Source organism: Mytilus galloprovincialis, chromosome 5, assembly GCF_965363235.1.
Source record: "Mytilus galloprovincialis chromosome 5, xbMytGall1.hap1.1, whole genome shotgun sequence".
NCBI lineage: Eukaryota > Metazoa > Mollusca > Bivalvia > Mytilida > Mytilidae > Mytilus > Mytilus galloprovincialis.
In genome coordinates, this window is record NC_134842.1 from 36,674,876 (window position 1) to 36,691,137 (window position 16,262).

Genomic DNA, 16,262 nt, shown 5'->3' on the forward strand with positions numbered 1-16,262 from the left:
TCCATATACAAAGTATGAAGCATCCAGCTATTCCACCTTCTAGAATATAAAGTTTTTAAGAAGTTAGTTAACCCCGCCGCCGGATCACTACCCCTATGTCGATCTTTTTGCGACAAATTCGCAGGCTCGACAAAACAACAACTCTTTTATCTACGAAAATACAGCAGTTAGAACAAAGGTCAATGGGATCGAGAAAAAAGGTGAATGGGAGTTAAAGTAATAAATGGGTCATAATTTATCTGTGATGAAATTTTCAGTTGATTTCAACAACCCATTGTTTTTCTTATATAAATGTTCCTGTTTTTGATTATTTTCTGATATATTATAATAGAAATAAAGTGTAAATGGCAATAAATTTTCAGCTAAGTAAGATCTACAAATAAGTCAACATGATCAAAATAGTGAATTGGCCTCTTGGGGAGTTATTGCCGTTCAAACATTTTTTTAAAACTTTTTTTGTGAAAGTCCTATTACTTTTTCAAAACTCTTCTTCTCTGAAACTGTTTTGCTATAAATACTATATAGCGTTTAAAATAATGTTCCTAAGGGTATCTACATGTAGTTAATGTTAATAGACTGTATTCAGGCATTCGCTCTTATCAAAAACATGGTAGCAGATACTTAAAATAGAACATATGTGTTAAATGAAGCAGAAATAACAAACTGACATAGTTGAAAGTGTTAAACAGGTTTAGATCTACCTGTCAAGTAATCTTCAGACAAATTAGAATTAAAGCTTATTGCTGGGTAATTGTCCAGAAATCGTTAATTTAAAAAAATATATACAATTGTGGGTTATTCATTATCTTTAATGCTTTATAGAAAGAAAGAAAGTTTAAATGACAAAACTGTTCAGCAAGTTAAGATCTAAGTCTAATACCTGAAATGAAATTAAAGGTGAGCGTTATGAGGCCCTCATTGGCCTCTTCCTTTACTCAACAAAGATCTTACAGATATAAAACTTTGATATGAATTTCATAAAAAACCTGTTGTTCACATTAGAGCGCTCATGAGACAATTTTTCTATATAATAGGTCATTTTCAAAAAAAATCAGTACACCCGTGCTATTTTTTTTATTTTTTTTTATTTCTAATTGAAATTTTAGTTATCGAATTTATGTTCCAGAACATTAATAATAAACACATCTTATATCAATTCTAATAAGATTAAACTGCATTTAAGTCCGATTTGGGTGGTATCTGTGTGCGTACGGTGTCTGAAAAACACAATTCAAATCATTTTCCCCGATTTTCTTATCGCCTTGATATCTGCAAAAGGGACGTTTTAAGAACGTAAATTTTTACTTTAACGGAAAGTCGTAGCTTCTTTATCATTTTATGTAACATATTATCTACAAACTAAATTCAATCAGTGTATGGGAGGGTCATGTCCATCCGGTTTACCGCTACTTAAATCAGACGTTAAACTGTTCTCCCTATGAATATTGAATCAGTCAGTGTTGATTTCAAAAGTGCACAGTAATCTTTACATTTAAAACGCCACGTTTCATGAACGACAGTGTAGAGAAAAGAAATTTCAAGACATTTAAATAAAAAATAGAAGGTACTTTTTTCATGTCTTTGCTGTTACCAACAAATTTGATTATTTACACCAACAATATGCTTGTAAAAAGTGCAAAAACGTGTTGGAAACCAAATTCACAATAGAAAACCATAATCACTTCACCACAGGGGGTTGTTATTTCACAACAGCAATCAAGCAGGTGCTCCACAGGACGCAGCTTTATACGACCCCAGTGCACGTGGTTAAACCCTGAACAGTTGGGGCAAATTCGGTCACAATATTCAAGTTTGATTTTGTCTGAATTTGGATTGTGATCAAATTTTTGACATAATATAGGGTTTTGTTACAAAATTAATGAGGTCAAAGATCTAAAAAATCTATTGCACAATAGTGTGCAATTGAAGATTTCTTCTTGAAACTTTTCAAAAAAAAAGGAAGCCCCCTCACCCCACACTTTTTGAAACCCCCTTGGAGCAATAACCCTTAAACTCAATCCCATGTTTTCCATTGCAGTATTGAACCTTGTTGTACAATTTCAGAGAGATCAATACACTTAAACACATGATTGTTTGGAAACTAGAAACATGCCTTTTTTGGCCCCTAATTTCTAAACTTTGGCCCCATAACCCCTAAAGTCAATCCAAACCTTCTACTTGTGGTTTTAAACATTGCGGTAAGATTTCAGAGCAATTGAAATACTTCTACACAAGTTATTATTCTGAAACTATATATATGCTTGTTTTGTGCCCCTTTTGGGCCCCTAATTCCTAATCGGTTGGGACCACCATCCTCAAAATCAATCATAACCTTCCTTTTGTAGTATTGAACCTTCTGAAAACATTTCATGAAGATCCATTTACTTAAACTAAAGTTATTATCCGGAACCCAATGTGTCTTCGGACGACGACGCAGACGACGCAGACGAAGACATCATACCATTATACGATCCCAAAATGTTTTTGGGGTCGTATAAAAACGAAGAAATTTGTCTATCCTGTTATGTCTATACTGTTACTATGGTTGATATGGTTACAGAAACAGGAAAGACATTTGTAGACAAAAACGTCGTTAATTTTTTTATCTTAATATATAGGTGCAAAACGAATGAAATATTTCGTTGTTTGAACTCATCTTAAGATTATAACGTCATAATCTTCCCAATTAAGCATTTGCAGGTGCAATACTAATATCGGTAACAGGATAGACAAACAGGTAACAGGATATACTTTTATAAAGTAATATATCATAGACGTACGTTCCTGTTACCAATAAAATAAAGAGAAAAGTAAACTAACTTATAAGGGATTTACTTGAAATTGGATTTATTTGAAAGGGTGAAAAATTGCCGAACAATATAAATTGCTATCTTAGACTTGCATTACTGATGGTAATTTTTACAACCTTTGAAACCCAATTTTTAGAAGCAGTTTTCAGTACAACCTGGAAAATTTGCAAATAATCTATTATTTTTCAGAATGAATATATATAGAAGTTTATTCTCTTGAAAACCATCTAATTGGCAATGAAAACATTTTATCTAAACCTTTTCTTAATAACCCAAAATTTCTTTTGAAAATGGTAACAGGAGAGACAAAATATTATACCACCGATCAAAAAATGTTTCAATATATTCTTGTATGACATCATTAAGATTGCATCTTGTAATATGCTGTTCTTAAACTGCTGTTTGTTTTGATTTGCTTATATAGAGGGCTTTTTGAATAAAAACTTTTTAATAAATTTTTCTATTTCAAAATTCGACATTTTTGGAAAATGACCCATATAATCAATATTTCCAAGGGGTATAAATTTTTCAAAAAGTATTGATGAGCACTGATTTTTGAACTCGTCCACAGCATTGTTGACATAAACTTCTAATTTTCATATCTAACAAGAATTGTACACATCAGGGCGCTAACAAGATAAACGGTCGAATCAATTCATGAAGTAATTTTGCCTATTTTTTAAATTGTTTAACGTTAATATGTTTGTATATAAACAGATTGTACCGTATAAAAGCATCACTTGTTTTGACTTTGCCTGTACATTGGGGTAGTGTTACATTGATATCTTCATTTCATTGACTGATTAAATTCACCAAGGAATACACATATGCCTTTTAGGAATAATATTCCGAAACTTGAAAATCCCTACAAATATCTAAAATTGAGGACAAATGCTCGATCCACTTTTGACAATAATGTTAAACACCTGTTGGTATATACATTATCATATAAAGATGTGATACGATTGCCAATGCGATAACTTTCCACAAGAGACTAAATGACCCAGTAATTAACAACTATAGGTTATCGTACGGCATTCAACAATGAACAAAGCCAATACCGCATAGTCAGCTATAAAAAGCCCCGAAATGACAATGTATTTGTTAATGAAGCATACAAGTATCTGATAAGGCACAGACAGAAGCAAATCTATAAATGTAACTGTTTTGACGAACAATTGGTGATAACTGTTCCAATGTTTTGACGTATATATCTCAACTCGTCTATAGTAAATGAATTTATTTGGCTTTCCTTAATCGTCAGATATTCTTGTGGTATTTTTATCTCTATAAAACTAGAATACAGGCGAATCTGGCATGCATGAGAATGATATTTTTTTTTATCTATACAAGACGTTCATAAACTTCACAAAAAATTAAATAATTCTAGACCGTACAAATACATATGTATCTCTTTTTGATCAATATATTTATTTATTTTTGTATCAATATATTTATACCTTTTTTAAATTATATTTTCATAATAATGGTCTCATATACTGTTATACATAAAAATAGTATACCTGGAATATATTTTAAAAATATAATGCCTAATTGCAATCTTGAAATACGTCTTGTCTAAAAAAAAAACAATAGAAGAAAAACATTAGACATGTTAGATAAATACCTTCTTACCACTTTTTGAATATCTAAACATGTCTAACTAAGACACTTTTTCTTATGTTGACGTCATTTAAAATATACCTTATTTAACATGTGTACTGTGTTTTACTTAATTAAACTTTCTGAAATTTTCTAAAACATATATTGGTCAAGATTATATGTTTCAAATAAAAGAGGGACGAAAGATACCAAAGGGACAGTCAAACTCATAATAATAAAATATTCTTTGAAATAGTGACTGACATTAATTTATCCAGATGCTTGATGTCTTAATTGACAACATTTTTTTGAATGATGTCAAAACCTACAAATATAATGATCTCATAAGAGATTTTATAAAATTTTGACTGAATAACGGAATTGTCATGGTTGTAGGGAAATCAGATTATGGTGTTGCAGAACACAAAATAAAATATGTATGTATTTTTTTTCTCTCTCGTTTAAACGAATCTTAACGTTATCATGAGGTTTTAATCAAACATATTTTTTTTATACTAGTATCAACTTTGAAATATTTCCCTTACAGGTAAGAATATACAACACTTATGGCCATGTCCTGTCAGACATATTATCTCTTGATTTATCCTTACTAAACCGGCGTGTAGGGATGTGATACAAAAACGTTATTCCAATTAGTGTTTTGATTAAGAAATTATCAGGTTGAAGATCTAGACAATCATTGTGAAGTGATCAAATGAATGGTTTATATTTTTTTGACAAGTCTTCCTTACCAGGCATTTAAATCCTTGTCACCAAGTGTCTTGACAACTTGATAATGTTTTCGAAGGTAAAATTTGAATAAAATATATCTCTGTACCTTATGTTTCCTCTTCTGATCCGCATTTCTGCATGAGACGAGTCGTTTTTTTTGTTTCACACCTTTCCATTCTCCAGGATCCCACATTGAATTCCTTAAGTTTACTGAAAGAGAAAGTCATATGATAGTTCTTTGTTTCTAAAACAATTTGATTTATATGTATATCGATATAAATACGTGATTGGGGTATCAATCAAAACTGACCATATTTGCACTTTAATATGTAAATCTATATGGCTGCATTTTAATCAAAAGTTTCTTTTTATGTCAGGATGAATTGTATAATACAAATGAAAGCAATATTGAAAAACAATTAATGCAAAATCTTTTCTGCATCATTTTAGATTGTCAGCATGTAATCTCTGTATTCATAATAATGAACCGCCACTAAAGGTGGTGTGTAAAACAAAACTATTTGACCGCATCATCCAACACTGACAAAGTGACATGTCTGATATCATTTGTACTATATAATGAAAATTATAGGAATTTCTCTTCTGGAAATAGTATACTATTATTATTTAATGTCGTTTGATTGATTCTGTTTTTAACTTAGCTAAATGTCAAGTGGCAAGTATTTCATTCATGTAAGACAATAGTGTCCTGTGAAAAAGTGTCCAGCTGAATTTTGGTATTTATGTCCATTTCCATGAAATATTGTCCCTCAAGTGGACAGATTTTAACTGCAAAAGTTCTGAAATAGTGTCCACCCACAGGACAAGTTTTCATAGTAATTGATATCAAATTGTGTCCTCCTAGGGAAGTAATACAAAGGTCATCAAAAAGTTTTATTAGACTTGACTTTCAAAATAATCTAAACAATTGATTAGAAATTGATTAATACAAATGTAAACAAACACATCATGGAAGGATGTAAATATAGAGGCTTTTAAGTTCTTCAAAATACCCAGATAATGCTAATAAGAAGGAAGTGTGTAAAGTACAAAAAACTATACTATATTAAGCCACTAGTCCGATTCCCCAGACTAGTTATTATTAATTCGGACTAGTGAAATCTTTCAAAATGTTATATAGTCATATAGGGATGTCTGCTTTGAATGATGACAAGGTTTTTAGGTTTCAGAGGGATTACAAAATTTTTCGACTCACAGGGTGTGTTCCAGAAAGGTAATTATGACACTGATACCAAGTGTTAACCTTAAAGCGACACGTCTTACGGTTAAGGCTGCTAACTTCGTCAAAGTTTGGAGGAAATATAATGATAATAATAATAATAATTGAAATGTAAATTGTTCTTGAACAATTCAGAGGTATTTTCTTTTCGTAATGTAGAATACGTGTTCCAATAGGCGTAGAATGCATTGAAAAGCTCTTAAACACACATACAATTGTAAAAATATCACAAAAAAACAACAAATTCGCTATTTAGTCACCTACACATTTTTCATTTTTTTATTGATGTAAGATTAACCTTTTTGAGATATCGACTAAAGGTTGTATGTTCAAAGATCAAGGTCAACATACCAATTTGACCTCATAATTTTTTCAATGTCACATAAATTGATGATAACTGGTGAAGATCCTAGGTCTCTACGACTTACAGTTTTTGAGTTTTGTAGGCCAACTGACTCCGGTTAATTTTCAGAGTGGCATAACCCTACCAATGAGTCGTTGAATATTTTTGATCCAAATGTAACGAAGAACCAGGGTCATGAATTACTCTGAACTGAGAAAAAATGATTGACTCACAGGGTGAGTTTCGGATAGGTATGTATGACACCGATACAAAGTATGAACCAGAAAGCCACACGTCTTATGGTTAAGGCTGTTTACTATGTTAAAGTTTTACGGAGAAAAAAAATAATTATAGTAAAAATGTCAATTGATCTTGAACAATTGAGAGGTAAAGCCTTTTCGGAATGTAAAATGCATGTTCAAATAGGCGTAGCTGCATTGAAAAGCTCTTAAACACACATACAACTGTAAAAATATGACAAAAAAAAAAACAAATTCGCTGTTTAGAACATGACCTGGACTATTGATCTTGGCACCTTTTTGAAGGTCATTGGTCCACAATATCAATTTAAAAGACCCCATGGCTCTAAGACCTTAGGTTCAAGCTAAGATTGTCTTTTAAGAAACCGTTAACTAGGGTTATGCCCCTTAAGAATATGTCAAAACTCTTCGGACAAATGTAAAAAAGTTGCGCCTCAGTTACCTCAACATTGTCCCCTTTTTACTATTTTTGTAAGATTGACCGTTTTTGGGATATCCAATAAAAAGTAAGGTCAAAGGTCAAGGTCAACTTTAAAAACCTTTAAAACACATTAAAAATCTTTAAAAAAAAGGTCAAAAACACATAATTCACTATCTTGAACATGTCCTTGACCTTTGACCTTTTGACCATTGCTGAAGACCCAATGGGCATAGGACCTTTGGTTACATAGTAAATGCTGATTTTGACTTTTCAGAAACTGAAAACAGGGATTGTGCGCCTTACAGAAAGGTCATATATCTTCGGTCAAATGTAACAAAGTTTCGCATTTATGATACAAACTTTTTCCACTATTCATCACTTCTGTAAATATTACGGTTATTCCATAACAAGGTGTATAAGGTCAATGGTCAAGGTCAACATACCAATTTGACCAATAGGAATTTGTCAAAGTCTCATCAATTGATGATCAGTGGTGAAGATCCAAGGTGTCTAAGACTTACGGTTTTGAGTTTTGGTGGCCAACCGACACTGGTTAATTTTCATAGAGTTATAACCCTACCAATATTTCGATCCAAATATTACAAAGAACCAGGGTCTGGTCCTGAACAAAAAAAAAAGAACCTACAAAATGTTTCGATTCACACGGTGAGTTCCAGCCAGGTACTTATGACACCGATACAAAGTGTGAATCTGCAAGCAACACATCGTACGGTTTAGGCTGCTAACTTGATCAAAGTTCGGCAGAAAAATAGTAATAATAATAATAAAGATGTCAAATGTTCTTGAACAATAGTGTCAATTGAGATATCTTTTCGTAGTGTAAAATACATGTTCCAATAGACGTAGAGTATATTAGGAAGTTCTTAAACACACACAAAAACCGTTAAAATATGATAAAATTTAAGAAATTCGATTTTTTTTGGAAATGACCTTGACTTTTGACCTTATGACCATGGTGAAGGTCATCGGTCGACAATGTCATTGTAAAAGACCTTATTGGTCTTGGACCTTTGGTTCAAGAATTAAAGCTAATTTTACCTTTACAGACACCTTTCACGGGGGTTATGCCCTGAAGAATATGTCTAAACCCTTCTGTCAAAATGTAAAAAAGTTGTGCCTCAGTCACCTAAAATTTGTTCACTGTTTACTATTTCTGAAAGATTAATCGTTGTTGAGATATAGACTAAAAAGTTAAAAGGTCATAGATCAAGGTCAATCTGAAAAACCGTTTAAACTCACTAAACATTCTTTAAATAAGGTCAAAAACACATTATTCGCTATCTGGGACAAGACATGGACCTTTGACCTTGTGACCTTTCTCAAGGTCATTAATCCCAAATGTCATTGCTGGAAACCCATAATAAAAGCTGATTTTGTCTTTTCAGAAACTTTAAGTAGGTGTTATGCCCCTTATAGAAATGTCAAAATGTAATAAAGTTACGCCTTAATGACCCAAACATTTTCCACTATTCAAAACTTCTGTAATTATAATGGTTTTATTATATTCTATTGTTCAAAACAAATGGATTAGATGGATTATAATGGTTTCTGAGAGTATTCCATAAAAAGGGTGTTAGGTCAAGGGTCAAGGTCAACATACAAATTTGACTTTGAGCTTTTTCAAAGTTACTTGAAATGATGTTCATTGGTGAAGATCCTTGGTGTCTACGATTTACGGTTTCAAACTTATCGTGGCAAACCGACACCGGTTAATTTTCATAGGGGCACAAACCTACAAATGAGTCGTTGAACCTTTCGATTCAAGTGTAACGAAGTACCGAGGTCTGTCTGGTCCTGAACAAATTTCACCCTTTGGTTTTTTTTCTAATTATCATGATTATTACGGCTACGGTATTTAAATGATAACTAGGTTTTTTTAGTTTCGAAAGGATAAATCCGAACCAACAAATCTTTTTTGCCACACAGGGTGAGTGCCGGATAGATATTCATGACACCGATACAAAGTGTGAACATGAAAGCGACACGTCTTACGGTTAAGGCTTCTTATTTCGTCAAAGTTTGGCGGAAAAAGAATAATAATAATAATACTACTACTACTACTACTAATAATAATAATAAGAAGAAGAAGAAGAAGAAGAAGAAGAAGAAGAAGAAGAAGAAGAAGAAGAAGAAGAAGAAGAAGAAGAAGAAGAAGAAGAAGAAGAAGAAGAAGAAGAAGAAGAAGAAGAAGAAGAAATACAGTAAGGTCTTTCCCTTGTAAAAAAGGAAAGACTTTGATAATAATCAGAAGATATACAGTAAGGTCTTTCTATTTTGAAAAAAGAAAGGCCTGAATAATCAGAAGAAATACAGTAATGTCTTTCCATATAGTGAAAGGAAAGACCTAAATAAGTATGCAATAATTTACAAGATGCTTAGAATGGTGTAACAGTTGATTCTAGCAATGAAGAAATCCAGTGGCAATTTATTGTTGAATTGGCACCTAGGATAAGTGGATTTTTTTTAGCCATTTATTGGTATTGTAATACGATGTTTACGGTAAACAAATTAACTATGTAGAATTTTTAGAGCTGAATCGAGAGCAGTGATAAATTCTAGATCACTTGCATATATGTGAGAGAGGACAAATATTCGAAAGTTATTCTAACACCAGCATATTTTGTAACTCTAAATCTCAAAACAGGTTTTCCAGATCATAACGAAGACTATTTCATTGATCCAGAATAATTACCGCAACTCAGAAATGCTGAAAAATATCAATGACATGGAAGAAATGAGGAAAACATCTAAATGTGTGTCCAGCTTAGGTATGTAACATAGTGTTAATAAAGGACAACATTCCACAGGAAAGTTACAAAAAGGTCAATTAGTAGTCAGCGGAGATGGGCAAATAAGATCTGGTAAATTTATACTACCCAATAAGAAGACTTTATACCGAGCTCTGAATATGATATAAGCTGTAGAATAAGAAGAGGTAAATGAGGGCTGGACAAATGCAGACACGCAAACGGTTACTGATTTAATAAATGTTAATACTATGAAAAAGAGACCACAAAGACATGCAGCCCAGGGGAAATAATATGATAAAAGACCAGTTGGAATCATGATAGACTTCTTTGGCCTCGCGAATGTTGTGAATAGTGCGAAATTATAATAACATTTATGTTTTTTTTTTTAATGATAGTGAATGAATCGCTCTAAAATATTCTAGATATATAGTGATAGATAGTCATTGTATTTATTTATGTTTCAGAAAGTGTTCGCAAATTCTTGAATTTCCATTAGTTCTAAAAATAGGATTATCATTTCTCTGGTTATTTATAGATTCTACATGGAAATGTTCCTTTGATATTGGTTGAAACGCGTGATTTCGTGAATAAAGAAACATTTTTGAAACAGTAGCGTACGTATCATAGAAGTATATTCAGTTAAACAAGAACAAAATGTTTTATAAATCAGTTTATTCCTATGGTATGTATGTGGTATTTGTTGAACTTGACATACTGTACATTCTATAAATAACCGTTCGTCATTTTATTAAAGTTCGAAAAGGATTTCGTGTTAGTCTTATTTCAAAACAACGTTTAGGAATTCAAACACTTGAGCACCTCAAATTCAAAACACGCTTAATTCACCACACTGTCCAATTTATCGAACAGTCTCCACTTACAGCTATTATCTCACCTTGTATTATGATTCTTTCCTTTCTGATCTTCACCAAATGCTAGTCGACATGCGCTTTCAGTTACAGCGAAAACATTACGCCTTCAAGTTATAAGACTAAATAAAACTATAAAACGAACAAGTAAGATCATTTTTTTTGCATAACTGTTATACTTGTCTTAAATCATCACATAATTAGATAAAGCCTAGTTTTTAAACCTTTTGTCTCCATGTTATAAAACGCTCTTTATTGTTACGGAATGATTTAATCAATTCAACTTGCAAAACTGTTACAGTCATCGTGGTAATCAATAATTGGAAATTCCCAATACAAATTAATTCTAAAAAGGTGTAATTGTGATTTCAAGGACAGTTTATTGAAGCAGGAATATTTTTTATAAGCGAATATATCACAAAGATGATTTTTAGTTAATGAATGAACATTGTAATAGAAATGCATCAGGAGTGAATATATAGAAATAGTTTTTTTTTATTCATCACAAGCAAAATTTATGTCTTTTTTTTTATAAAGGCACATCATCGAAACATTATACATATACTGTTTCATTGCAAGTAGATGTTATAATTAACTAAATAATTAATACTTAAAATAAATTCAATGGAATGCTTTGATACTTCCATAAAAAATGTAAGTGAAAACAAAATAATTTTTTTGATCCCGAATATAAAATTAAAACCCTGATCAGCTACATGCTGACCTGATTATTGTAGAAAAAAACAAAACCATCTACGCTTTACTTTTTCGAGTTAAACGAATTCCGGTTGCCGTCTTAATTGGAATTTTAACCATAGTTGGTATCCATGACCACTTTAATATAATAGTTATTTTCCATCGAAACTCGAAACATCACAGTACGTACCACGTTTTAATATCCGCCTTAGCAGTGGCCGACCTTGCAGTGTGTATTACTTATTTTCCTGTTGAAAAATAATGGTGATAAAGCCGCTGTCCTTTGATTTTGACATCCTAGTAATGATGAACAGTTACGTGTGGGGTGCTGGACCGTGTTTTTAATTCTGTTGATAGCAATAGAACGATACAGACGTATTTGTTACTCTTCTAAAGATCATGTTTCCTGTGCGCATTCCTGGAAGCTTTGTGTTATACTGTTTGTACTTGCCGCCATTAATGCAGCACCAATGGGATACTTATCCGGTACTCATACATTTCCTCTATCAAATATCACCAATGGTTTTGAATGTATCGTTATGCCCGCGTCACACTGTCCCGATTTTTATATACGATGGACACCCGAATGCGAAAATTGTAAGTTCGTACGAAGTTGGTCCCGATCTCGTTTAAATACCAAAAAGTGACCGAAGCAAGTACGATGAATAACAAAGTCTATACGATGGTGCCGAAATTATATACCATAGCAAAAGATGGACATACGAAGGTTAACCGAAGACGGGTATTTAAGCTTCATATCTCAACCGAAGCCTACACGATGGATCACGAAGGCTACACGATGGATTACGAAGGCTACACGATGGATTACGATGACCTGTTTTGAACTGTTTTATGATACGAACATAATTTCGACAACATATCGTTTCTGTACAAGTCTGCCATGCATGGCGGGAAATCGATCTTTTTGTCTAATTCTTATAAAACTTAGTTTATTATCCCCTCGTCTACTACATGTAAACTGCGTGTAGATAAAATTGTTATGGACACTCTAGAACCAAAATAGGTATGGTGTTACTCGTTAAGAATATCTTAAGCGCTATTGACTTTAAAGTTCAAAGGTCAAGGTCACAGTGGCAGTTGCAATACAAGGCAATATCACCCTTGTGGACACTTTAAAACCAATATGCTTCAAAAGATTTTAACCACATTTGGTATATTGTTCCTCCTTGTAATGATCTGACATTTTTTACGTTCAAGGCCAAAGGTCAAGTTCATACAGATGGACTTGTTTTTTTCTCCTTGAAATAGCATAATACACAGGAAATTGGTTGCTCATTTTTTTACCTGCTGGTTCTAAAGACAATATTAAAGGTATTTCCAGTTACTGAATGTTTTGGTCGATTTCTAAAAAAATAGTTTATGTACCAAATATGCGTATTCAATTTACCATTTTCTGCATGTGTCATATACAAATATAGTGTCCATATTTGTCCCCAATATGTTTCATGCTCGGCATTGCCTTGTTTAAACTGTAAAATGTGTGCACTAGTCGGAATAATCACCCATAATTATGCCCATGTTTACTGATCTATCTTAAAGGTAAGGTAATTGGTTCGTTGGTCCCTTTTGTTCAAACAGAGCTCTTTCCAGGAGAATATCATAATAATATAGACAAAAGGAAGGATGTGGGGAAAGCAACGAATGCGGAAAAATAAGACCTATAGAAAACAAAATGGTTATTGAGTAAACATTCGTGTGACAACAACTCAGACGATACATAAAAAATCAGAATAATGAAGAAAAAGTTGGTTTCCCTGTATACGTGTACCTGCAGTGTTGGTGTACGAGGCGCGTTTATGATTTTCATTACATTGTATGTTACTTGATATGAAAAATTGACAAAAAATAATATTTTACTTGTAAAAGTAAATCCTGAGCCTGTAATAGCTGCTCTTATTGTTCCATTTGAATTAATAGAAACAACGCTGTCGCCTTTCTTGTTCTCATAGAATCATATGATATGAGCTCCATGTTTTTTGAACGTCTTACTTAACTGTCGTATTAAACTGACCAGTGCATATCGCGCATGGAACTTTAAATGTATTTTAGCGCGAAAATTAACTTACATTAAGCTGAATTTATTGCCGTCGTAGTTCCATCTTGTCGCCTTCGTACTTTTATTCGATGGCAACACGACCGGATTATGAGGTCTTCACGAAGTCGTGTTGCAATCGTAGGACCTTCGGGTAGCTTCGTGATTCATTCGTGTAGACATCGTAATGTCAAAACTGCCCGATGGAAACGATGGAAACACGAATGCAATACGATGTTCAAAGATGCATTCCCGGTGACATTACGATGGTGAGGATGGTGATACGAACTCAATACGAACCCTCAACATCGGACGCACCTTCGGGGATTTTTGAACATGTTAGAAAATTTAGAACCCTTCCCGAAGTTGTCCCCGAAGGCTAGAAAAAGTGGCCGATGGTTCTACGATGGTTAAAGATGGCACTACGAATAGCCCGATCTTGATACGATCAGTCCCGATTTTGAAAATTTCCATAATCGTGTTGCCATCGGCGTAACAATCGGGACAGTGTGACACGGGCATTAATGACAGTCTGTAGGATTCATATTTTCCAGTTACATACTTCATCTTTTTATTCATTGATGTGGTTTTAATAGGAATCGCCATTTTCTGCTTGTATATTCCCGTTAGAAGTAAAATAATAAAAAGTAATATTATTCGAAAACAGATGACGAATAGAAATGTATTCAAAAACGCTCTTAAGGGGGAAGCATCGTGAACTAGCATTAGCAAATGTTCATCCACGGAACCAGCGGGAAAAGTTCGTCAAGATGAAAGACACATTTTCGAATCATCATATAATTCCACCCTTTATTCAATGCCGAGACATTGTAACACCAAGCAGGAAATTGTAGACAAGTATTCGAATAAAAAGACTTAGATGATACTAACTCGAAGGTCGTCTGCTAAAATGCTCTTTATCAAAAACAAATATGAAATCACAAGCAATGTAACTAGAGTTACAATAGGTCTGGTTGTTATCTCGGAAATATTCTTTTTCACGATGATCACGTTCTTTGGTACTGACTTTTATAAGGATAGTCTCAATAAAATGTCAACAACTGAGGCAAACATATTCCTGTTTGGCTTTGAGCTGGGATATTTGAACCATGTTGTTAATAGTTTTATATATTTTTATAATGACAGACGATTTCGAAAGGAACTGAAATCTTTATATTCATTTAAAAGGAGCCAAAATGAACCGAGAGTAGATTTGAAATAGATTATAATCATTGATACGTCTTCTTATGTTTTAACAACAACCTTCTATCGTAGCCAGATAATTGCTCAAATACATTAGATCAGAGAGCATATTACTTGCATATGTAACGAGACAAAGAAAAAACACACTTTTAGATCGCTTCGTTAAAATTGAGTATGCTATATCTATAGGTATGCAATTGTACACGGAGATATGTGGTCCCATTAATATACGTACAATAAGAAGAAGATCCACATTGATATCGATGTCACTAAAGGTCAAAGTCATACTTCGGCCTTCAACAGTGTCTGCTCTATGCTCGGGTTGTTGTCGCTTTGACATATTCCCCATTTCCTTTCCCAATTTTAAGATAAACAAATATTATTCAGAAAAGTAGGTTTCATATCCGTAATAAAACACAACATGAAAATTGCACCCTTAATCAGATATATTGTCACATAGGTCCAAGTTAAAATTACTAAAAATAGATTTGTGTAATACAATAATTGTGTCTGAAATCATTATTCAAAAGAATCATATCTTAATTTAGAAGTATTAACTATAGCTATATGCTGCAGGGTTTGAGGTATTTTATATAAAAATGAGATGATGTGGTAGGATTGCTTTCCATCACAGTGTAAATGATAAGTGCAGCAACTCATAATAGGACACTGTACGGCCTTCAACAAAGAGAAAACCCCATAACAATTGTCCGCTTTAAAATGCCCTGACATTAAAATGAGAAAACTAATCTATAACAAAACAGTCTACGAAAACAAATAATACAGACATGGACCAACGACAATAACTGTATTACAAACTCCTGGCTTAGGATAGACACATACAAATAATGGCGGATTACTTAAATTAAGAATTGAAATTGGGAATGTGTAAAAGAGACAACAACCCGACCAAAGTGCATTAATACCCGAAGGCCACCAATGGGTTTTCGACACAACGAGAAATTTCTGTGCTTGGCGGTGGACTTCAGCAGACCCTTAAATAAAATGTGTACTAGTTCAATGAAAACACTAAACTCCAAAATAAATAAATGAACTCAAATTACAAAACATAAAAAAAAACAGGACAACATAAGAATGAACTGTAAAAACCAATTGTAATTGGCTTATAAAAACAAAATTGTAATGAGTAAAAAAAACACTAAAATGAAAACAGACCGACCATAAGCTCTGAAACCAAGATTATTCACAGTTACCTGAGTTTGTTCCACTCCAATTACGACTAACAAGTAAATTATGTTCCT